General features: G+C 44.7%; 1 long non-coding RNA gene across 1 annotated transcript; it reads left to right on the plus strand.

Moving 5' to 3' along the window:
* Positions 1-286: 286 nt before the first annotated feature.
* LOC141929331 (uncharacterized) lies at positions 287-21,365 on the plus strand. Its single transcript, XR_012624999.1, has 4 exons — positions 287-676; positions 1,357-1,837; positions 3,675-3,898; positions 20,974-21,365. It is a non-coding gene; the product is annotated as an uncharacterized LOC141929331 (long non-coding RNA).
* The last annotated feature ends 1,678 nt before the right edge of the window (positions 21,366-23,043 follow it).

Raw genomic sequence — 23,043 nt, forward strand, 5'->3', positions numbered from 1 at the left:
TTATTCTGCATCTGACCTACAGTCTGAGTAGAGTTGCTTTGGCTGCAGTGAAGGTTTCACTCTTGTGTTTTACAGCACCTGGAAGAAAGCCAGGCACTGGAGAGAGCAAGCAGGACTATGCAATACTACCGTGCATCAGGACAGCCTTAAAATGAATGTCATGTATTCTCAGCTTTGAGAACTGAATTCCATGGGTTGTAATTGAATCCGCTGTCAGACCCATGGGGCTCAGTTCTTCAGCTTGGATATTTCTGTCTTCACATACACAGGAGATCAAAGAAGCACTTGATCATTCGCTGACTCTTCCGGATGGTGATAGCAGCAAATAGGAGAGAAAGAATAACTGATGTGAATCATTTAACAGGGAGGCTGCATTGCAAAGGCCAGGCGCTCTCATGTTAAATAGTTATATAGTGATTGAATCTTTTCTTAGCTGATAGGCTCTGTGTTGCTCCTCACTGTTTAACTCACTCTGTTCTTTCCTCTCATTTTTATCAAGGTTACATATAAATCCCTGAGATATTGTTGATTGAATGATGGTCTCCAAATACTGCAAAGAGGTGCAATGCTCCTAACGGCAGCTATGGTGAGCTGCACTAGACCAGTGAAACCTCGACCTCCCCAGTCTGAACGCCAAGTTTGCCAACTGGTAATCTGCTGTAACCTTCTCGATCTGGTACCACTGCTGTGCAGTTATTGTTTCTTTTGCTTTGTCTTATGCCAAATACCCATTTCAGCAAAAAACCCCTCAGTTGTGACTGTAAAGAATATGCATTTGCACCAGCCACCAGCACCCTTACATAAACACAGATTTGCTTTCCTGAAGATGGTAATGTGCTCCCAAAGTGTTTGGATTAGGGAGCTTCTAGTGTAATCAGTGATGGCAATGTGTGTGCTGTTTGAAGCCTTGGCAACACAAGCATCCCCTTATAGTGGGATTCATTCAAGTCACAGGCTGATGCTTTTTTTCTTGGAGGATCTATGTTCAAATTTTTCATTCAGGCATCAGGAAAATAGTATTTGTGGTCTTTAAGCATGTAAAGAGTTATCATTACCAATGAGCTTTCCACCTCTTTCCTGCAATAATAACACCATCCTAAATTACATTTTTCCAACTCAGTAAAGTGGATCATGCACTGATCTTATTCCTGTAGTGCAATGCTCTTAAAAGCATAGAAATATTAAAATCCCACAGGTGCAGGAGCAGCATGTTCAGCTAAGTAGCTTAAAACTGTCATGTGCGTTTTATTCTGAAAATGTATTTACACTAAAAATAATCAGATATAATCACTGTTGCCTGTGGATACAGATGTACCTTCATACTGATGTGCTTTTCATATAAATTTTTATTCTAAGGGTTGAAGAGTTTCTTTGTGGCTGTCTGAAATGTATCATGCTCACCAGTCTAGAAATTATAGTACTTGGAAGAACTCACCAGTTCCACCAGATCCTGCTGTCGGAATATCCATTAAACAAGAGGGAGTAACACACAAAGCAAAGGACGATACTGAAGCTTCATTGTTTTCACTTCCTCTATCATCCCTGCCTGAAAAAATAAATTAAAGGTCAGAGTTAGCAAAATCTGCAAAAGAAGAGAGAGCAACAAAACAGTTTTACAGGATGTCTAACTCAGACAGTGTGGTGGATGTCAGATGGCTGAAGGCGCAAAACTTCGTCCATTTCCTTCACTATGAAGCCCAGCCTCCAGAAAGTGATGCAGCAGAGAAGATGATGTGTATGGTGGTAACCACACAAGGCCACTGATGAAGTAAAGATGGTCTCTGGTACAGGAGTCTTTGCAGTCCCCTCTCTTTGAGAGCAGTCCTCAAAATGTGGTGTAAGTAATGCTTTTTTTCCTCAAAAGTCTGCAGTAAATCGTGAACTAATAATAGCACTATTGATGTTATCTCAATTTAAGCTTAAGTAGTTAAAACATGGAGGGGTGAACAAGTCACCATTGTGTGAGGGAACCATGCCTTTGGTGAACTGCAAATGGGACATCACTACTAAATAGCTGGTAGCTACGTCTGCGTGCTGCTGAACCCCCCAAGTGCCACAGACTGCCTGTGTCTAGGTGAAAGTCATGAAACTTCTGTCTAGGTCTTGAGCTCCAGCTCTCCCTGAATGTTGACCTTGCATGTAGGAAAACAGTTGCACAGCCCATGTGTAGCGAAAAAGTAGTTGGTATTTGTGTCCTGGGCAAGTGTATGTTCTGATCATAGCTGTTCATGTGAAAAAGAGTGAGGGAAAGAGCTGTTCCCAGAGTTTGTTATTCTCAAGCCTTTTTTCTCTCAAAGCTGCCTAGGTGTTTTCTGTGCTCTACGACTGCTGCGGGGTGAGAGAGAACAGATTGAAACAATTAGGCACAGGACTATTTTGAAAGCAGAAGCAAGCCTGCCTTTCAGCCCCGCAGTGACCAACCCATCAGTGTGTTCTTCCTTTGCTACAGGCTACAGTAGCTACTTTCAAACCTTGCTTGCCCTGGATGACAAGGCATGTTCTTTTTGGATATTCTTGGAATCTTTAAACCAGATGATAAGTCTTCAAGTCTCACTCAGACTGTCCTACTGACAGTGTCGTGTCTTTCCAGCAGAATAGAAAGTGGTTTTAGCATGTGGTTTCAAACCAATGTACGTTCTGCCTGTCTAATTATGCTGCCTCGCTGTATACATGTTTATTCTACTTCAGTGTGACCAGGGCAGTCCTCAGGATGCCCCAGCCTGCAGCTCAGACCCCAGCCAGCCTGCACGGGGATACGTGCCTCTCAGCACACCGAAGTAATGCAGTGTCACAGTACCGAAGGTTAAAGCAACTCAGTGACTCATTTTCTGACGCTCTGTCAGATGTATGATGTGTTATGTGTATTAATTGATACAAGTCCTTACTGAATTCACCCGCTTTGTGCACAAGCACCAGAATTGAAAGCACTGCAACCCTCATGACTGCATCTATTCTGAAGGTTTTTCTCATCTCTTTCAATTCCCTGACTTACAAAACTGATCTCTTTAATCTGGTACTCTAAATGTTTCATTTTGGAGTGAAATTCTGATTTGTCATTGTGCTTTTTTTCCTCTTAGCAGAATCATTTAGGTGAATTCAGCTATATTTGTTAGTGTTGCTATAGATTTGAAACTTGATTTTGGGGCAAGTAAAGCATTTGCTAAAAAGATATACCCTTTCTCTATCCTTTTCAAGCTAATATATGCCACCTTCTGGTGCTTATTCACAGATCTTACTCTGTTTATTTTCTTCTGAATAAATCAATGGGCTGAATCCCTCTGGCACAGATCTGGCAGACCAGCAAGGCTGCCTACATTTTGCAGATGAATAAACTGAGAGTCCAAACACTTAAAATGGAGAAGCAGCCCTGAATTCTGGTGCATGCTTGTTGCTCTTCACTTGTGGCTTTCTGCTTACTATTCACAACAAACAAATGAGGACAAACTCCTACACCCTTCTTCTTCTGGTATGAGCGTGCCCCAGCGTCACCCACTGCCGCTGTGTGGTTTGCAGCCTCCCACTCCCTTGGCTGATGTTCTGTCCCCCCTTCTGGGTCCTTGATCCCTCACTGCCTGTCTCAGGGCATCTCTCTTGTGGTTTTTTGGCTTTTCTCCCCCGTATATTGTGGGATTGTCTCTCTTTTCTTCTTTTTTTTTTTTTTTTTTTCTCTGTAGCTCATCCCCCAGGACTCTTTTCTCCCTGCTTCAAGATAGTGCTTGAATCTGGTGAAAAAAAGCAAAACTCATGAGTGCTGGAAGGGCTTGTGCACTACTTCAAAAGCAGAATGGAAACAAATGGTGAAGCAACACAGAGAGGGGAGTGGACAGAGGCTGACGCAGAGAGAGGAGCTGCTGCAGCAGTAACAGCTCTGTAGGTGTTTGCATTTTTTGCATTGCAGGTAAGGTGGTGCCCTGTGGCATTAAGCACTGCTCCCTTTTGCTTCTTGCCACCCATCATCTCCTTAAGCCTCTGCATTTCTTGTTCGTACTGTGTGTATGTTGTCCAGTGAATGCTGATGAGAGGTGTTAGTGCAGGCTGCAGACAGGTGTTTATTCTCAGCAAATGATCTTAGGCCTTTTCAAATGAGTGGCTGTGCATTGCACACTCCTCTAGAGATGGCTCTGCGCTTGCTGCCCTTTGGTACCCCAAGACAAGATAGCTGTTGCTGACTGTGGCTCATCTTTTTGGCTAACATCCCTTTTTGCTTCCAGGAAAATGATGAGTTTATGTCAGGTTCAGTAATCCTGATGTCTGCACAGTTGAGAGAAATAGCACTTTAATGTGAGCATGAGTGTGCATGTATATATATGGAAACTACAGCTTTGACAAGCCTCTCATCTGCCTTGGAAAAGAAACAGCAGGGCTTAAAAGCTATGGAGTCGCAATATGCTGACTAAGGTCACTAGTTTTCAGTGACTCACAATCTGTTTTTCTGGCAGCCCAACCATACAGCAGGTTGTGCTTTTTTTATCTTCTGTTTCTTTCCTTTAAAAAAATTCTACATCAGAAAAGTTAATACCTAAAGATAGCCTGGAAGGTCTGTCCCTTTGATGGGTTACATGCACTCAGGTATAGAAACCTCTGTTCACTGGCATCCCTCCCTCACTCTGCTGTACTAGCCTGTTTTTGCACTGGCAAGGAGACACTTCTAAAATTTACATTAGGTTAAAGTTATTATGAAAGATATTTGCTAGGTTGTCTTTCTGATAGTCATCCTTGTCCTCCATTCTCTGACTGCTTGCTGCCGACCTGGAGAGGACTGTTGGGCAAAGCCAATGTGCAATTATCTCACTGAGGCACTGAGATGTTTCTGGCTGCCATTAAGCATCTAGTTTCTAAAATGGGGGACTTTTACACTTTTTTTTTTTTTCTTTTCTGTGCTGAAGATGGGACTTATACTGCCTCAGCCCTTATGGATCATAGACTCATAGAATCATTTGAGTTGGAAGGGACCTTAAAGATCACCTAGTTCCAACCCCCCTGCCATGGGCAGGGACACCTTCCACTAGACCAGGTTGCTCACAGCCCCGTCCAACCTGGCCTTGAGCTCTTCCTTGATTACTTGGAATTAGTCAAAGAATGTAATTTGTTAGAAGAATCTGCCAAGATAGGATAGTCTTACTTTCATTTTTGTAAATTATTTTAAAGGTCTCTGACTTTCCTCCCTTTTGTTTTCCTCTTTTATTCCGCAAAAATTTTGTTGTCTACTACCTGTTGAAAAAAACTATCAATTTTGGAACAAACAAACGTACAGGCATTGGGAAAGACAATTGTTTCAAGATGCGAAGAAAATTTTAAAATCAGATTTGAAATAAAAATTCATTGCGCAGAAGATTTCTCTGTATGGATTGATATCTGTTGCTTGCCTCTAAACTCCACTGCAGTGCAGGTGATGGCCGAGCACCACAAACCTTCATGCATCGCCGCCACAGTAACAGGCAGCACTTCCACTGTGCTGCAGAGGTACCTCTCAGAAGCAGGTCATAGAGAAATGAATTAATTTGTATAAAAATAATCATCACTGGGATGATTCTTTCAGATTCATAATAGTGTATTAAATAATGATCATTAATTTGTTGTTTAGAAAAAAAAAAAAGAACCCAGCCAAGCATTTCCACTTTCTATAGATAGCAATTCAATTACTATTGTGCTGGAGTTAAATCTCTTGGTATTCCTGTGAGAATTTTTATTCTTTATTTATTCTCATTTTATAGACTGGGACACAGGGACATACTTGGCTGGGGACACAAAATGAATCTATTTGAAGTTTTCTAGGAATTTTGCCATAGTTAATATCACTGGTTGAAAGGCGTGCGTATAAAGGAACCTATCAGTGTTGCCTGTAGCTCAGTCCTCCTCTGAACAGATGCCCACAGTGCAGAAATGTCCATTTTCTGCTTGCACTGTTTCTCAGAAAGTTGCTCTGCCTGTTCCTGCCAGGGAGAGATCTTACAGGAGAGGAAAATGCCTCCTGATGCCCATGAATCACCAAACACTATGGGAGGCAGGACCACCTAAATCACAGCCCCACTTCAAAAGCCTCCTGATAACATTGTACAGCTTCACTTGTTCTTCACATTTCCTCCTTTCTGTGTTTCCCTGTGCAAGCTCAGGCAAGGAAGAGATTTTCCTGGATACAGAAATCTGTGGCTCTGGTGGCATTTTTACACACATTGCTGCCAATCAACTGGTTCATGCAGAAAGCCCTTCAGAGCGGACCTGAGGCCACAGCACATCCTTCACTGCCTGGCCACGTGCACCATGGTTAGGGGCTTAAGAGTGGAAATTTTTATATTTTCCAGCATGAAAACAAAGCTCTTCTTTTGACTGAGAACTCATGCAGCGCTGACAGCATTTGCTGGGGTGCTGCCAAATAACAAAGGGCAATATTTTCTTTAAAGAGCAGAAAGCATATTAAAAGTTTCTAGGCCGTGTTAGTGAAAATCTCAGAGTCACTTGATTAGGAACTTGAAGTTAGTCGGACTCCTTCCAGCTTCCCCACTTCACCCTCGTTTCTGCGTGATACTGCAGCTGCTCTGATGAAAAACAGTTATTTAAAAATTTGCTTGTAGCTATGGCAACCTTCATGCACTGTATTTCAATTGAAACTCTCAAACAGCAGCAGAAGTTTCTTAATAGGATATTTATGAAGATTTTAGTCTTTGTACATTTTAAAATGGAAATATTCCATTTCTAAAGGGGGGTTATCAAAATCTCATTAATTTTGGAACTGCATTTTTGTTTTGAGAGCTGTTGCTTAGCTCTTTTTTTGTGGGGTTTTGTTTTTGTTTAAGATTCCTCTGGTTGCTTTAACGCTTCAGAACCTGAGACCTGGGGCACTTTCCAAATGCTTACTCCTCTCCTGCCTGTGCCTGGCCTCCCACTCACTCTGGCAGATGGCTGGTTTTGTAGAGGCTTGGTGGAGGGACAGGGCAACCAGTTGTGGTGGGATCAGGCTGGCGGGGCTGGAGCATTGCCAGGGATCTCATACTTTGTATTCCCACAGTAAATAACCCAGGTGGTTTATTTAGCCCTTTGCCCATGCAGTTTCCAGGTGTCTGCCTGCTCCAAGAGAAGCAAATAGGGGTGCTTGCAGTTAGATTATTTAGTACCTCCATGATATTTCAATGTTTCTTCTCAAAGGCACGAACTTTCAGAGTGTACTCAATTTGTCTAGGAATAGTCACAGTAGGTTTTAACCTCACAGACGACTCAGTGTGCTAGCTGCACCTTGGAAGGGTTAAGTTTGCAAACCTGCTATTTTTCTTTTGTTTTCTTCCCTTTTTCTCTGTGCATTCACACCTTCAAACTCATGAGGATAAAAGATAGAAATTCTCTGCTGAGATATAAATTCTGCTGCCCTAAACTCCCTCAAGCCCTGATGATATGTTCTGGTGCCTCTGAAGTGTGGATAGGTCTAATTAATATTGTTTCTTGATCAATGGTTTTGACACAAATTCATCAAAAGAATTTATGTAATTACAGCTGTAACAGCAAGGGCTTTTTGCTAGGAAGCTGCCAGTGCTGCAGTGGGGAAGTCTACTCCTAGCGAGGGGGTTTTTGGCCTCCAGTTGCTGTAGGTGCGTGACTGCCCCATCCCTCTTGTTTGGGTTTTTTTTGCCTGGGCAGGTTTGAAGCTACTGGTTTGCACTGGAAGATGCTTGACGTGTGGACAGGCACCTTCCTCATTTAGGACAAGTTTGTATAACTGAGCATTGGTACCTTTTGTCTGTACCAACTTTTTGTCTGACCCATATGGTGAAATGTTCGTTTTTGGAAATGCCTCACAATAGGTTAAAATGAGCCAGCTGAGGAGGTGTTACAGGGTATTCAAAGAGGATTTTTGTGTTTCGTTGTTCTAATCTGCAGAAAAAAGAGTTGAATCGATCACATTTCTCACAATACTTCTAAGCGAAAACATGTAAGAGATGTGAAACATTCAACACCCTCTAGCCCTCCCATCCTGCATTTAGGATGACTGACATTGTCTCTACCCTTCTCCTGGCACAATGGACATCCAGTGTCTAATTTGTATGCCACGTCTATTGCTGTGATCAGAGGAGACAGGACCAGGACACAGAAGAATATGTGCCTATTAGATAGGCAGGGCTCTAGAAGGGGAATTGCACTACTTCAAAAGAGATTAAATTAAATGATGGAACTTTGCAGTCCATTGACTGCGCTATACCAACTATACTTTATTCAGGGTTGTGAAGCTCTAATGGAGATTGGAAAAGCTGCCAAAGGGGCTAGAATTATATCTGTATTGGAATGGGAAGTTTCTGGTTTGATAAGAAATTAGAAGGATCGAAGAAAATAAGGCTGGGTGGGATCTTAAGGAATCCTCTAGACCATGCAATGTGCTGAGAGGCATTAATAGACATCAAGGAGGTGCAGGGCTTGGGTTCAGGGCGGGATCTAAGCTCTAGCAGTTTTATGTTGTAAAATTGCCCTATCACAGTACAACCACACATCAAAGGATTTGCACAGCGCTGCATGCCTTTGGCATGGAGGTGAATGCGCAGGAGTGAGGAGAGCTGAGGTGTGCCCGTCCTTCCCTGAGCACCAGCAAGGTCTTTTATAAACCAGCACGGTGTGAAAGAGGCTGTGGATACAGGGCTGCAGAGACGTCATCCAGTCATGTCCGTCCTCTCTTCCACTATATCCTATGCAGATAATAACTTGGTCTGCCCTGAGGATTAAAGCTTTTCTGCCTTTTTTTGGAAAGTGCCACGTGCAGCATGCAGACAGGGCTTCACTGCATTGCCATCCATATGCTGCGGATACAGCAGGATCAATGCCAAACTGTGGATTAAAATAGCATTAACACCGTCTACTTTGGGACATTGTACTGAGGCCGTCATAACATGAGCCAAATCTTTCTGACTTAAGAAAAAATGTTATCTTCTGTTTGCATAGAGGCAGTCAAGAAGCTGTGTTAGAAGCTATAGCATACCTTGTTATGTTTTTCTGGTTTGTTTGTTGGTTTTAAAGTCAAACTGTCTTCTTTCAGCAGTTGGAGAAGGTGAGCACAGTCAAAAGGCCAAAGACAGGGAATGATGCTGGGATAATTTGCTTCAGCAGGATTTGTGCCCTGTATAAGTTAACTTGCAGCTGGCGATCCACCTTTGCTTAGATTTCATTTCAATGGGAATTTTCTGACTCACTTTTTATGATGGGAAGATGTAGATACATCTAACTCTTTCCAGCAATTCAGTGCTTTTAGCTGCAAAACTATAATGGAATGAAAAATGCAGTTTGGAAAGTAGCCAACAATGTTGGTTTTGTTCTGTAGTTTCCCACTGAAAAAAAGGGGGAGATTTTTCCCCTGCTACTCAAAACACAGAAACAAAATCTAACAACAGCTCACAACTGGAAGGAATTGACCAAGTAGATACATGACCTACAACTTATTAAAGCTGTTTTCAGCACCTATTTGGAGGAACCACTGAATCACTGCACCTCCTCAGCCCTCACCGGGTCGTGCTGCTGCCACCGGAGCAGCTTGTGGTGGCTTGCCCTGCTCTGGCCTGTTGCGCCTGCGGCCTGGTGGTGCTGCCAGGCCCAGCTCTTGCAGGATATCTTACACCGAAACAAACGTACAAATATTTATAAGACCCCTTTAAACATCTGCCTGTCACCCATCTGGCTTCCTTTATTCAGATGCAATGCGATGTTTCCAACGTATCTAGTCCTTCTCTAATTTAATCCATTAAGAGTTTTAAGACCCACTACTCCATCACTTCATAGGAGCTCTCCAGCTAAATCTGGTGGGTCAGTAATTTTGAAATTAGTCTTGGTAATTTTCTTAGCGTTTCAAGTTTCATTTCTCCCTCCTGGCTAGACACATGGCAAGCTCCGGCCTCGTATTTCTACTGTTTGGTTTGACTTCAGGGATTTTCCTCTCTCCCCTTAATCTTGCAGTTTGCTTCCTCAGGAAAAAAAAAAAAAGAAAAAAAAAAAAAGTGCTGTGAACTGCTGATTAAATGAAACTATCATCTCGTATAAACCCCTTCTGAGGTCCAAGAAATTTTGTGATAAAGCCTAGTTCTCTGGTGCAAACTCCTCAAAATTGGCTGAGAAACTGAAAACGTGCATATTTATTTGAGCAGAACAAATATTTACAGGAGCCTTCTAAGCTCTGGCTCCTGCCATCTGGCTCTGCTGCCTCGGAGGCGCTGGAGCCTTCCCGGCGCGGCTGGCCCTCGCCTACACGGGCGGGGGAACGGAGGGGCTTGGCGTGGCGGGGCTTTTCCTCCCTTTCCCCAGACAGCGAGAAAAGTTGCGACGCTCGTTTTACCCATTAGAGGGCAGAAATGTAACAGCAAAGACCGTGCAGAGCGCGGGGGGAGCGCCCGCTATCCCACCTCCCTGGCCGCGCTCTACCGCGCCTCTCCGCGCTGTAGCGCGCTGGACCGCCCCGCTCCGCGCCGGCCCGGCAAACGGGCGCTGAAACCGAGCCCTGTTAGTCCGGTTTGGGATCCGGGTTAATCCACTCCTGCTTTTCAAACACATCAGGCTCTTCGTTTCAGAAGGGAAAGGGAAAGGGAAAGGGAAAGGGAAAGGGAAAGGGAAAGGGAAAGGGAAAGGGAAAGGGAAAGGGGTGCGAACTAGAGTGTGGGCATCTGGTGAAATCGGTTGCTAAGTGTCTGTGAAGCATTGGGGGGGGGGGGGGAGACACAGAGAAAATGAACCTTTGCCATTTAATGCTATAGGTAGCAATTGTGAAAGAGGTGTTTTGCTTTAAGAATATTAGTGAAGAGTTTACAGGTGGTACTGGAACAAGGGGTAAGGTCAGTAAGGGGATGTTCTCACAACCATTATTTCTACTGACTGGCACTGGGAATTTGTCCCACTCCTTTCCTGGACTCTGCAGGAGAAGAAATTCAGTGATCCCAGGCTCATTTAATCAAAATAGCTCTGCAGTTGCCTTTGGTTCAGGGACTGTCTGTTTAAACAGAAGATTGCTCATGTGAACCTCAGAAACATTTGCTTCGTCTCCTTCCCCCTTCCCCGAAGAAGCCTGCTTTGCAGCAGCATGTAGCTCCCTTCCAACAAGCTGCCTGCAGAGCTACTTGGGAAGCCAAACACAGCTCTCCAGATTTATTAAAATGCATTGCTTGCTTTCTGTCAGCAGTGCTGATGTCGGTAAGAACAACAGGGCAAACACCTTAATAGGCAAGCCAAGAGCCTGTGTAGTGTTTATCTCACACAGACACGAAGTTTGGCTATGGCTCAGCTATTGCATTACAGGCAGCGGTGTATTGGTTTTGAATGGTGTTGGAATTAAGTACAACTGGGCCTCTGTAGAAGCCTAGGTAGCTGCTGAGCACAGAGCCGGCTGCCTCCAGGACTGTAGTCTGAACCCAGACCCAGTGCAGACCATCCTTACGGGTGCAGATCTTTGGGGGCTGTATTGCAGCAAAAGAAAGCTTTTAGTGGGCTCAGACTGGACACAGAAGCTGAAAGACCTTGTCACCGTGGAGGTATGAGTGCTGTGAGGGCTGGTACTGTGTGCAGGCCACTCTCCGTCACACACTGACGAAATAAAAGAGAAAGAGGCAGCTCTTCAGGTGCTTTGCTAAGAGAGCATATTACAGAAATAGAAACAATTCACCCGGCATTGCCCTCCCGTGGGTAGAGCCGCCTTTCCACAAGGCACAGAAGCACCAAAAATTCTGCTTCTTCACGCACAGGAGAGAGAATAGTCTCCTCTGCTGCCACTACTGCAGAACTACTCCAATTAGTTAATAATTTTAATGGTAGGGGTATTTTTAGGATCTGAAAAGCTATGGCTGCTGTCCAAATCTTCTAGGTCTTTTTTTATGTGAATAAATATTACAAATATATGACAGAGAGATAAAGAGCCTCACTGAATAGCTGCACAAAGAGGCCAAAGGATAGCACTGAATTGCTGAAATAAACATGCATCAGTGGATGTAGATATATCTCACCTGGGAGAATTGAAGTCCCTTTTGTCTGAATGTCTAGCTGTGACCAACTGGGATTTCCATCCCATCTCAAAAGATAGAGACATTGGTTTAAAATGCTTAACCTTTGTTTAAGAGTTGCTTCAGTAATGACTCATGGAAGAGACTGTGGTGAATTGAATCACTACTCAAATTGTCTACTGTGTGAAGAATTTAGTTGCAGAAAAAAGTTTAGTGTAAAACCTCTAAGGTCTAAGGCAATCACAGCCCAAACTGCTGTAATCATTTTAACTTGCTAACTTCTGCAGTCTGGGCTCAGCCTCACTGCTGATGGCATTTTCCACTGCAAGATTGTTCTCCTACTTTTCTTTGGATTATGTTGGTATTGCCTAGTGTCCAAATATAGAGTAACTCAATGCTTCCATTCAGTGCTTTTGTATGTAAACCGTGTTAATCTGTTCTAAGCAGCAGAGCATCTTCTATAAGCTGATATTTTGGCACCTCCTTTGGTCTGTAGCTATTTCAACTTTCCTGAGCTGTTTGAAGGGGAAATGAGTCCTGGCACGGGAAGCAGAGCTGCAGCGCTTAAAGGCACTGAGGTATCTTCAGCCGGTGGGACTCTGCCACCAGAGGAGTCCAGGCCTACATGGACATGCCGAAATTGTGGTGGTAATGTTGCAGACATGATCTCCTGCGTCAAAAGGAGGTACTGTCTCCTAGCAGGTCAAGGACTGATCAGAAAGGTGAGGACTTTCTGAGGAGGTTGAAGTTTTAGTCTTTAAGGACAACAGCTGCTATGAAGCAGCTGGTCCTAAGGATGACAAGGGCAAGGGGCTAAGGTCTAACCAGGGATGTCTGTGAGCAGCCTTGGCAGAGGGTATCCAAGATATCAGTGACTCCAAGAAGCCATACAGGCAGCCCTGCTCCTTTCTGCACTGTTGAGTAAGCCAGTTCTCAGCTCTCTGCCCACCAGCACTCACACAGCCTCCAGCAGCAGAACAAACAGCCTCCAACACCTCCGTTTGTACCCAAAGAGAGGTGCTGCCTTGGAAGCTGCAAGGGAGGAGGGGAATCAGGAGCCAGCTTTGTCTGCTGTGGGCAGAGCTGCCTGGTACAGCCCATGTCCTGCAATCCTCCCAGCTGTGCCAATCGCCGGCTGTGGGAAGGACCTGCGCAAGAGGCAGGGCTTGTCTCACTGTTGTGTTTCATCAGCTTTCCTTGCTCATAATTGACTGAGTGTTGGACGCATAATCTTGATTCAAGCCAGGGAGAGTCTTGCAGCTCCAAAGCAACTAAGTGGAGAGACCAAGCATTTCATGGGAATCTGAGTAACCTGTTGGGGGCGGGGAGGCACGAAACCTCAATTTCCCACAGTGAGTGATGAAATAATTACATCATAACTGACAAAGCTGCTAATTTGAAGGAGGTTAAATTTCCCAAGGGCAATACTAAGATGACAAGCTTTCAGCTCTGGTGTGTCATTTACTGCTCTTCCTTGTGTTGATTTTTATAGGGGTTTCTGTGGCTGCTCAGCAAAATTAATGTGGCAGAATGAGACCCTCAGGTGGGGGGATGTCATCACAGAGCTTTTCACATATTTCAAAAGACATATTAATGTTAGGAGAGACTATCAGTTACTTACTAGTTTGCTTCCCAGCCCACACCACAAAAATTTCACCCAGCAGTTCTTGCAGTGCTCCCAGGAGTTATTGGCAGAAGCAGCTCCCTGAAGCTAAAGTAGAAGAGACAATTTAATGTGACTAAAGTTTAAAAAATGCTTCTCCCCTTTCTAATACAAATTATCTGTGATGTATTATCACTCCTCCTAGGGTTAGGAAATAAGCCCCAAAATTTATACCCAGCAACCTTTAATAGGTGTGCATATACAGCCTCTTTGCGCTGTGACCCAGGAGAATGGCTTCCTAATATTCCTCTTAAAGACTTAGTGTTTGTGTTGGGTTTCCTGTAAATTCATAGTGTTTCATTTGCAGCCAAACTGCAACAAAACCCACATAACGATTAGGAATCCTTGCACGTAGATACAGCAAATGCAGTCACAAGATTGCTAAATAGAAATTGCTCTATCTTTAAATGATCATGAGCTGTCAGCTGTTCCTTTGTTCGGATTATTATAGACACACATAAAACATTTGATTGAATGCTCCAGTTTTCACCAGCTAGAATCCAGACGGATGTCTGATAAAATAACAAACACACCCCACTCCACCCCTCCTCAAAATCCCCTTCCTGCTTCGACTGGATTTCTCCCTGTATTGAAGTCAGTATTTCATGGACTAAATTGGACAAAGCAAGCAAACAATCTCCTTCGCATTGATTTCCAAATGAAATCATTGTTAATCACATCAATATTCCCAGCTGATGCAATGGTCTTGGAGGCCAGTTTTCTGGCTCAAACAAGCTCCTCTGCATAGATGCCATGGAGCCCTCTGTGTGTGCTGCCCACATTAATGATTGTTGGAAACATTCAGGTCTGATTCTCTCACCTCTTTTTTCTTCCCCCTTTCCACTCACGCAGCAAGGAAGAAATAGAAATACCATTCTTCACTTAACATTGGATTTCTAACCTCTCTCAGTGATGTGAAGGGGGCAGCTGTGTGGTGAGCTGCTGATTTCTGGGGCTAAACTCTGCTCTTTTGTGGTACAACTCTGATGAGGGTTGTGACAGCTTAGGAGGTATCAATCAGAGCTGTGCTGACTGTGGAGCAGAAGCCTGCTCCTGCAGACATTTGTCCAAAGGATTAATTGCAAATCCATGTGCATCTCTCTATGTTCAGTGAGACGCCTCTCATGCTTTAAACGAAGTAAGTGCTTGTGCTTTGGGAGGATGACAATCAGGGCACAAACAGTGGAGCTGCGGGCTGACTGTGGCAGGAGCAGCGCTGGCGTTGGTGCGGGTAGGGATGCTGGCAGGACCCAGGAGGAGCTCGGCATTGGCTCCTGTCCCCCCAGCAGCTCTGCCTGAGGTCAGGTCTCACCGCAGGGCCGTGAACAACGCCTTCCCTCCTTTGCAAAAGAGGGAGCAGAAAGGAAGAAAAGGTGGCAGGCGCAAACGTGACTGTTTCCAGCAATAACAAGAAACCCCAGCAGTGTGCGCACACACAGGCAAATAAGCACACACAAACACACACAGAGTACATCATGATCCAGTGTAGAGGAGCCTGTCTGAGACCAGATTACTATTAATGGTCAGTCTGAAAAGGAGTGGATGAGCCTTAGAGACTAAAATACCTTCTCCCAGTTAGACACAGCTCACAGGAACTCTGTACACACGTGGCCACAGCTGGTTGGGAAAGCATATGCTGCCCATTTGACATGTAATAAATGTACCCTGTCAGATAAGCAAGACTTCAGGACTATATGTGTAGCATCTATTAGGAATGGCAAATTAATTAAAAGTATGAACTAATTAACCTCTCTCTGCCTCTTCCTTTGCCAGGGCAGTGAGGCTCATCCTGCCATAAGCTCCGCAGCAGCCTGTGCTGTGTCCTGGGCAGCCCTGGTTTTGCTAATGGCCCCCATGCTGCTCCCTGTGCATCTGGGGACTGAGGTGCCCTCTGTGTAATGAGGCCACTGACAGTTTGATGATGCTTTCTGTAAAAGTGTTCTCCCCTGTGCCTTTACTGAAATAATCTGTGGACTGGCTATAATACGGCCTTAGGCTGGTGTGTGAGCTGTAGAACAGAGTCACCAGCAGAGGCTGAGATTGGAATGGGGTTTTGAAGGGTTTCTGCCTTAGAGGAAACCTGATGAGGTGAAAAGGGCTCTAGAAAGAGACATAAGCTTCTCTTAAGATGGTTGAGCTGAATTGAGGGAGTATTGTTGTAACATACAACCCTTTGAACTATCCTTTAGCAGAGTAGGCTTTGTATAGCCTCAAGGAAGCTTTAGCCAAGGGGAGAAGGGGGCTAACTTCAGATCCACCATAGCTGACCTGCTAGAGACCACAGCGTCTGCTGCAAATGGCTGAGACTGCGCACAAGCTGGTGAGCACAGCAGGAGGTTCTGCAGGGGCTGCGCAATCAGCCCACGTCAGCGCTACAGGTGGCTTCACCCTGTGAGAGTTAGTCTTTATTCTCTTGCTGTCACATTTTCCTGTCTGCTCACTTGTAAATCAAATTGCCGTGTTCTCTGATGATAATGTTTTACTTCTCCGAAAGTTACTATTTGCACAGTGGCATCTGTACGATGCTATTTTCCCCTCTGAATAATCATTTTCATAATCTGAAACTGAAAAGAAAACCCAAACAACTACCATGGAAGAAAGGAACATTCTCATGGAATAAATTTCCATAGACTCAGTTAAATTTCCCCGTAAATGCATATTACTTCTGGAGCTTCCTGTGAAAGCAGCAATGAAGAGAATTATTCTGCTCAGTTTTTACCTACTGACCCTACCAAATACTTTCCTCAGCATGCTATCATCAGAGGTGTTGTAGAGCTGATGCATTTGCTATTTTCTGTTTAATAGAGCTGATATTCAAATGGAGTGATGTCCCTTGTCACAAATATAATTTCATCCTTCTACTGCACTTGCCAAGAACAATGCAGTGGCCTCGCTGTTAGATACTGTGCTTGGTTCATTACTTTAAAATATGTTAGCACTTTGTTCATAATAGGTTTGATGGCCTAAACAATATAGGTGCTGAATTTTTAATGGTAACAATAAGGTATTTATTTTATTTGTATTTGAAGAAGGAGCAGGAAACACAAGTACCTTGTGAGAAATCTTGGTTTTGTGAGACTAAGTCCAGTTTTGCAGCTGTGCTGGAGGATGTCAGCACCCTTTTTCAAGGTGACCCCGAAAGTGTTGCAATTACTACAGGTAATTTGCCATTTAAGGCTGTTATGAAAAATACTTCAGGGGCTGTTGCAGCACATGGGTGAGTTTTACCTTTATCCTCGCAGGCCAGCAGAGAGGGTCTGGCCAGCCATAGGGTCTAAGCTGCATTCAGAGGGAGAAAATCTCGCCTGTTCTCAAAGCACCTTTAAATCAGTGGCAGAGATGTTTCTTGTGGGGATGCTAAATATGACGTAGGAGCACAAGCATGGGTTGGGGTTTCAGGGTCATGTGGCCATTGACACCATCTCCACTACTTCCTTCTAGACTACTGAGTGTTATGTTCAGATCTGATGTGTCCAATTAATAGTGAGATTGAATCCCTACAAAGTGTCCCAGAATTATCCTGCAAGGAGCAGAGCATGAAGCTGCAGCAGGGTAGGAGGGAGGGGACCAGCTGTGGGTCCTTGCAGTCTGGAGCAGCTCACAGCACCCCATGCTGCCAAGGTGCTGGGCTGGTTGGCTCCTTACTGAGGAGTTTGGAGGTGTAGCCAGTGATAAATAACATTACGGGATGCTTTTTGGATAAAGCATCACTGCCTTGCAGGGGCACCAGGCTTCCTGGGGAGAAGCATGGTGGCATTTCTGCACATGATAGTCTGCGATTCTGCTCATGGTGGGCTTCAGCTCGCCCTGCATGGCTGCTGCTGCTTCTCCTCCTGGCTCAGCCCCACACAAACCCCTTTCCTCAGAGCAACTGCACGTTCCTGTTGACATGCCCACAAATAGCTTCACCCGTCTTTCCCCTGTTTGGAAAAAAGTTAAGAGGCTGCACAAAATTTCCATATTGCAACAAGAATCTGGGGGTTCCCCTGGGCAGGACTCCCCAATAGCATGTGAGGAAGAGAGGCAACATTTCAAGGAAGGGACATTTGAGAGTATTTCTGCAAAAAACAGATAATACTTTATTTTTAAAGCCTTGTGCACAAAATTTGGCTTCCTCTGATACTGGAAATTGTCTCACAGCAACATATGCTAATTCATTAGATGAATTTCATTCATTGAAATGCGAACTAGGGTAATTTCTTCCTACTTTTGAATGCAAATTGCAATTCAGCCTTAACTATGGCGGTATTCCCATTACACAGGGCTGAAGAATATCTATAATATTTACTTTACTCTTGCTTTTAACTTAGCAAAATCTTTTCTCAATAAGCTTCATCTCATCCCAGAGCAGCCTTTTGTGCTGTTCCTTATGTTGCAGTTTTGCACCGAAGGGTTGGCTCAGCTCATGAGGGTAACAGCATCACCAGGGCTGTAAGTCTTCTGGACACCTGGGGGGACCATATTGTGACTTGTTTCATTCCTGGTGGGAACTGGGTCGGTCCAACCTGCAGCAGTCTAATACTCACAGAGCAGGGGTCTGCTGAGGCATAGCCAATCATAGAATCATAGAATTGTAGAACAGGAAGGTCCCTTCGTAGAAGGGACTGTAAAGATCATCTAGTTCCAGCCCCCTGCCACCGGCAGGGACACCTTCCTCTAGACCAGATTGCTCACAGCCCCGTCCAACCTGGCCTTGAACACTGCCAAGGAGGGGGCAACCACAACCTCTCTGGGCAACCTGTGCCAGTGTCTCACCACCCTCACAGGAAAGAATTTCTTCTTTATACCTAACCTAAATCTTCCAGTTTAAAACCGTTACCCCTCATCCTATCCCTACACTCCCTGATCAAGAGTCCCTCCCCAGCTTTCCTGTAGCTCCTTTTAAGTACTGTCAGGCCACTATAAGTTCTCCCCAGAGCCTTCTCTTCTCCAGGCTGAACAACCCCAACTCTCTCAGCCTGTCCCCATAAGGGAGGTACTCCAGCCCCTGATCATCTTCATGGCCTCCTCTGGACCTGCTCGAGGAGGTCTATGTCCTTCTTATGTGGGGGGCCCCAGAGCTGGACCCAGCACTGCAGGTGGGATCTCACGAAAGCAGAGTAGAGGGGGAGAATCCCCTCCCTTGACCTTCTGGCCACACTTCTCTTGATGCAGCCCAGGACATGGTTGACTTTCTGGGCTGTGAGTGCACATTGCTGGCTCATAGTCAGTTTTCCATCCACCAGTACCCCAAGTCCTCCTCCACAGGGCTGCTCTCAATCCACTCACTGCCCAGCCTGGATTTGTGCTTGGGATTGCCCTGACCCATGTGCAGGACCTTGCACTTGGTCTTGTTGAATTTCATGAGTTTTGCATGGTCCCACATCTCCAGCCTGTCCAGGTCCCTCTGGATGGCACATCCCTTCCCTCCAGTGTGTCGACCGCACCACACAGCTTGGTGTCATCAGCAAATTGAGGAACTTGCACTCACAGCTCTGAGTGTGACCATCCAACCAGTTCCTCATCCACCAAGTGGTCCATCTGTCAAATCCATGTCTCTTCAATCTAGAGACAAGGATGCAGGACAGTGTCAGAAGCTTTGCACAAGTCCAGGTAGATGATGACAGTTGTTCTTCCCTTATCCACCAGCACTGCAACCCTGTTGTAGAAGGCCATCAAATTTGTCAGGCACGATTTTCCCTCAGTGAAGCCATGCTAGCTGTCACCCATCACCTCCTTATTTTCCATGTGCCCTAGCATAGTTTCCAGGAGGATCTGCTCCATGATCTTGCTGGGCACAGAGGTGAGATGTCTGGCTTATTTTCACTTTGATTTAAATGACCAGTTAGTTAATTAATAGACAAATAGTTAAATAATAGACAAATAATAATAGATGAATTTTCTTCCATTTTGATTTGCAATTTAAATTAATGATTCTTCCAGCAAAAATAAACTACCTGAATAATAACACCATTATAACCTCAAGGCTTCTCTTCGGACTGCTTATGAAAATGCTGCATAACCTCCATCAGTAGAGAACTTGTACTGAGCATCACAACCATTGAAAGAAAGAAGAGGAATAGCAAGAGGGAGAGGAAGAGAGAATGAAGTTCACTTTCCCTCATACATTAGATTGTTTCTTAAAAATTGTTTTGATAACTTTTTTTCTGCTCACATTAGACTTGCCTGTGTATTTATGTGTGTTATTCTCTCTGTATGAGGCTAATGACTGCCTGAAATCATTCACTGAAAGCAATTATTTGGACATCCCTCCGTGTACTTTAAAAGGTGACAAAGTATAAGGTTTTCGTTATTGTTCAGCTCACATCTGGAGTTGACTCCAGTCCATGTCTGGCACACCAAGTCAATAGCCTCACTCTATATTCCACTCACATCTTTTCCTTCCCTGAATTTATTCTGTCTGACTTGATACTGCCGGGCGATGTAGCCACAGGAGGAACTGTGCAGGAGAGAGCGATCTGGTTTGTGTTAGGAAGCTGGTGTGAGGAATTAAAGCTCCTGTTGTGACAGAGATGGCAACAAAAGCAGAAAACTTCTTCGTGCAGAAGGAAAAACTGTCAGCTGAGACATTCGGAAATGATACATGGGTATTGAGCAGTGACTTTCACACTAATTTCCGAAGTGCTGTTAATGTCAGGCTAGGTCAGGTCTTGAAGCTTCCTTGCCAAAGGCTGCCTGGTGACGTTGCTTCCCACCACTGTGGCTGGCTGACGGGATTTGTTCCCACCTACGATTTAGCATAACAGACACATGAAGTACAGTGAGGAGAAAACAAATCCTCTTTAATGCCCTTCCCTCCCATTCCAAAATCTTGGGGATTTTGTGTGCTGCTTGCACATAACAAGGAAAACCAACTCAAGCTTTCCCGTTGCAAGGACCACCAGAGCCACGCTGTTTGTCAGGCAGTGGGAGCTTCCCGTTAAACAATGTAATTTCCCCACCATATAACACCATTGCTGCAACCTCCCACTGCTGTCACCCATCTCTGAAGGGCCATTAGTGCCCAGTCTGTAGATGCTTGGCGTAAGCAAACATCTCAAGCTGAGAAGTCTGGTATTGGTACATTACAAGAAAATCCCTCAACCTTAAAATTGCTTATGGTAAAAAGCTCCAATTTGTAGATATCACTGTCTAACAGACCAAACCATCTCAGGAGTTTAGGAATAAGCCTGGCGTACACTTGTGTGCCTGGTTATGGGGCGAGGGAAGACTGGCATAAAATACGAAGAAGCTGTGTTTGAAGGAAAGGCATTTTAATAAACAGTCTTAATCTTCACCTTTCAGTATTTAAGTCACAGTGCAGCTTCCTGCCATTATTAGAGCAGTTAAAATGCAATTACTTTTTCATCTTTATTTCAGTTCTTGAATAATTAAAGCCACTTTACATCAAGGGTGATCCATAAAAGAAGGCATTTTGCATGTGAAAAGCAGCAAAGGGTGGAAGACTTTGGGGTATCGGGAGTCAGCAGCCGAGCAACTGAGATTGGTAATGCTACAGTAAACCGCCTTCTTTGCACAGCGCTACAGGATCATGGAAAGAGGCCAATTGCTGGATTTCTGCACTTTATCTTGATTAAACGGCTGTTTCAATTTGGTATTCACTCCTTTCATATTTGTAATCACTTTAAGATTTTCATTTTATAGTATTCACTTATTTAACTGCTTGTTTCCTGCCAAGTCTAAAAAAAGAAAGGCTTTTCCCTCCCTTCTCCTTGCTGCAATAAAGGCAAGAGTTTACACAAAATTACTTCTATATTTAAAGTCTCCTGATGTAAATCTCTGATTGCTTTAAATAGTCAGAGCTGGTAGATACTGCAAATAAGTATTGGAGTGAAAGATCCTGAGCTGCTGGGGGAGGCTGACAACTGCCGCAAGCGCGTGGGCAGGCTGATGGGCGTCCCTGGGGCACGGGGAGGGGTGCAGCACCCCTTGGACCTGAGTGGGTGCTACCCCTCCCCAGATGCTCCAGAAGATTTTGGGGATTGCTGTGATTCCTTTTCAGGTGTGTGCTGCCTGCCTGCGAAGGGGCTGTGCCCCGTGAAGGGTCCTGCAGTGCTGTGGGGTTGGGAACGGGAGAGCAGAAGCTGCCAGAGGCTCCATGTCGTGGGCATTTCTCCAGAGACACAGGAAGAGGAAAGATCTCCCCATGGGGCTGCAGTGATTGCCAGACTGCCAGCAGCAGAAAAACAACTCCCTTTTGGTTCCTTATCACCCAAATGGAATATCATCCACCTTGTATCTTAGCCAAGGTAATGGGAAAAGAAATACAGCCTAAATGTGCTGGAAAGGATGAAACCATCTTAGGTTTTAATTTTATTATTAGAGACTAAAGAAATCAACATATTCTCAGGCATTTGCTGGACTAGTTAGCTTTATCACACTCATTTGTCAACACCTTTTTACTGATGTTGAGGGATGTAATTTAAAGAAAGTGAGCAGCAGGAAAGTTAGAAATCATCTGAGGGAAGCTGCTTTGGAGAGAGGATCAAAAGTAGCAAGTAAATGCCTTTGGTATTGCACATTGGTCAACAGGTTCTGCCATTACTATCCCCTTACAAAGCCAGTGAAATGCTTTGGGATACTCAGAGGTGGCAGCATTGAACTCTGAGACATCTGTATGGAAGGATTAGGTGGCAGCTTCCTGTGGCCAGCCCCAATCCCAAACACCTCAGCCATGGTAAACTCAGGAGTCACTGCTAGCAATGATGGCTGCAGACATGAATGCCATTGCGCAGCTCAGCTTGGACATCGTTTCAGATTACAGCTGACTAGCTAGGGCAAGACCCATCCAGCTAATCTCACCTGTCCAAGAATTGCACTGTGCTGTAAATTGGGTTTAATTACTGCATTTTAGGTATAAATAGCTTTTGAACTGCTGAGGGACTGTGTAACTAGTTTGTGAATCCAGTCCTAGAGAAATGTATTATGAAACACTTTTGCTTTTTTGCTCTCCCAAGTTGACTGTTTTTAGCACATACCTGCAGAGGGCACAGGGAAGGGCAGGAAGGCTGGCTGAATAGCAGAGTTGCAGAAAATCAAACTGGTCCTAAAACTTGGCTGGCTGCAAAACTTAATGAAGAGAAAAGGCAGCCGGTGGCACAGCCCTGCTGTAGCAAATCCACAGGCGGTGAGGGCTAAAGTCTGCATTTGCCTGCACTCAGCTGCAGTGCTGCAGTGTGGGTTTTGCTGGACCAGTTCCTGGTGTACGTGGGTACAAGAACCTTAACAGGGTGCTGGGGAAATGACTACCCAAAGAAAACTGTGGATTCTCGATGTATATACTAGGTCAAAAGTGAAAGGCACTCATGTAAGAAAAAGGTTGTAAGCCTGTGGGACATTTGAATTTAAACTGGTCTGGTAGGGATCTGCATCTGGCTGGGATTTGTATCTGATTGCTGATAGACTGGCAGGAACTGGTCAGTCCTTGGC

The sequence above is a fragment of the Strix aluco genome, chromosome 13 (genome assembly GCF_031877795.1).
Source record: "Strix aluco isolate bStrAlu1 chromosome 13, bStrAlu1.hap1, whole genome shotgun sequence".
NCBI lineage: Eukaryota > Metazoa > Chordata > Aves > Strigiformes > Strigidae > Strix > Strix aluco.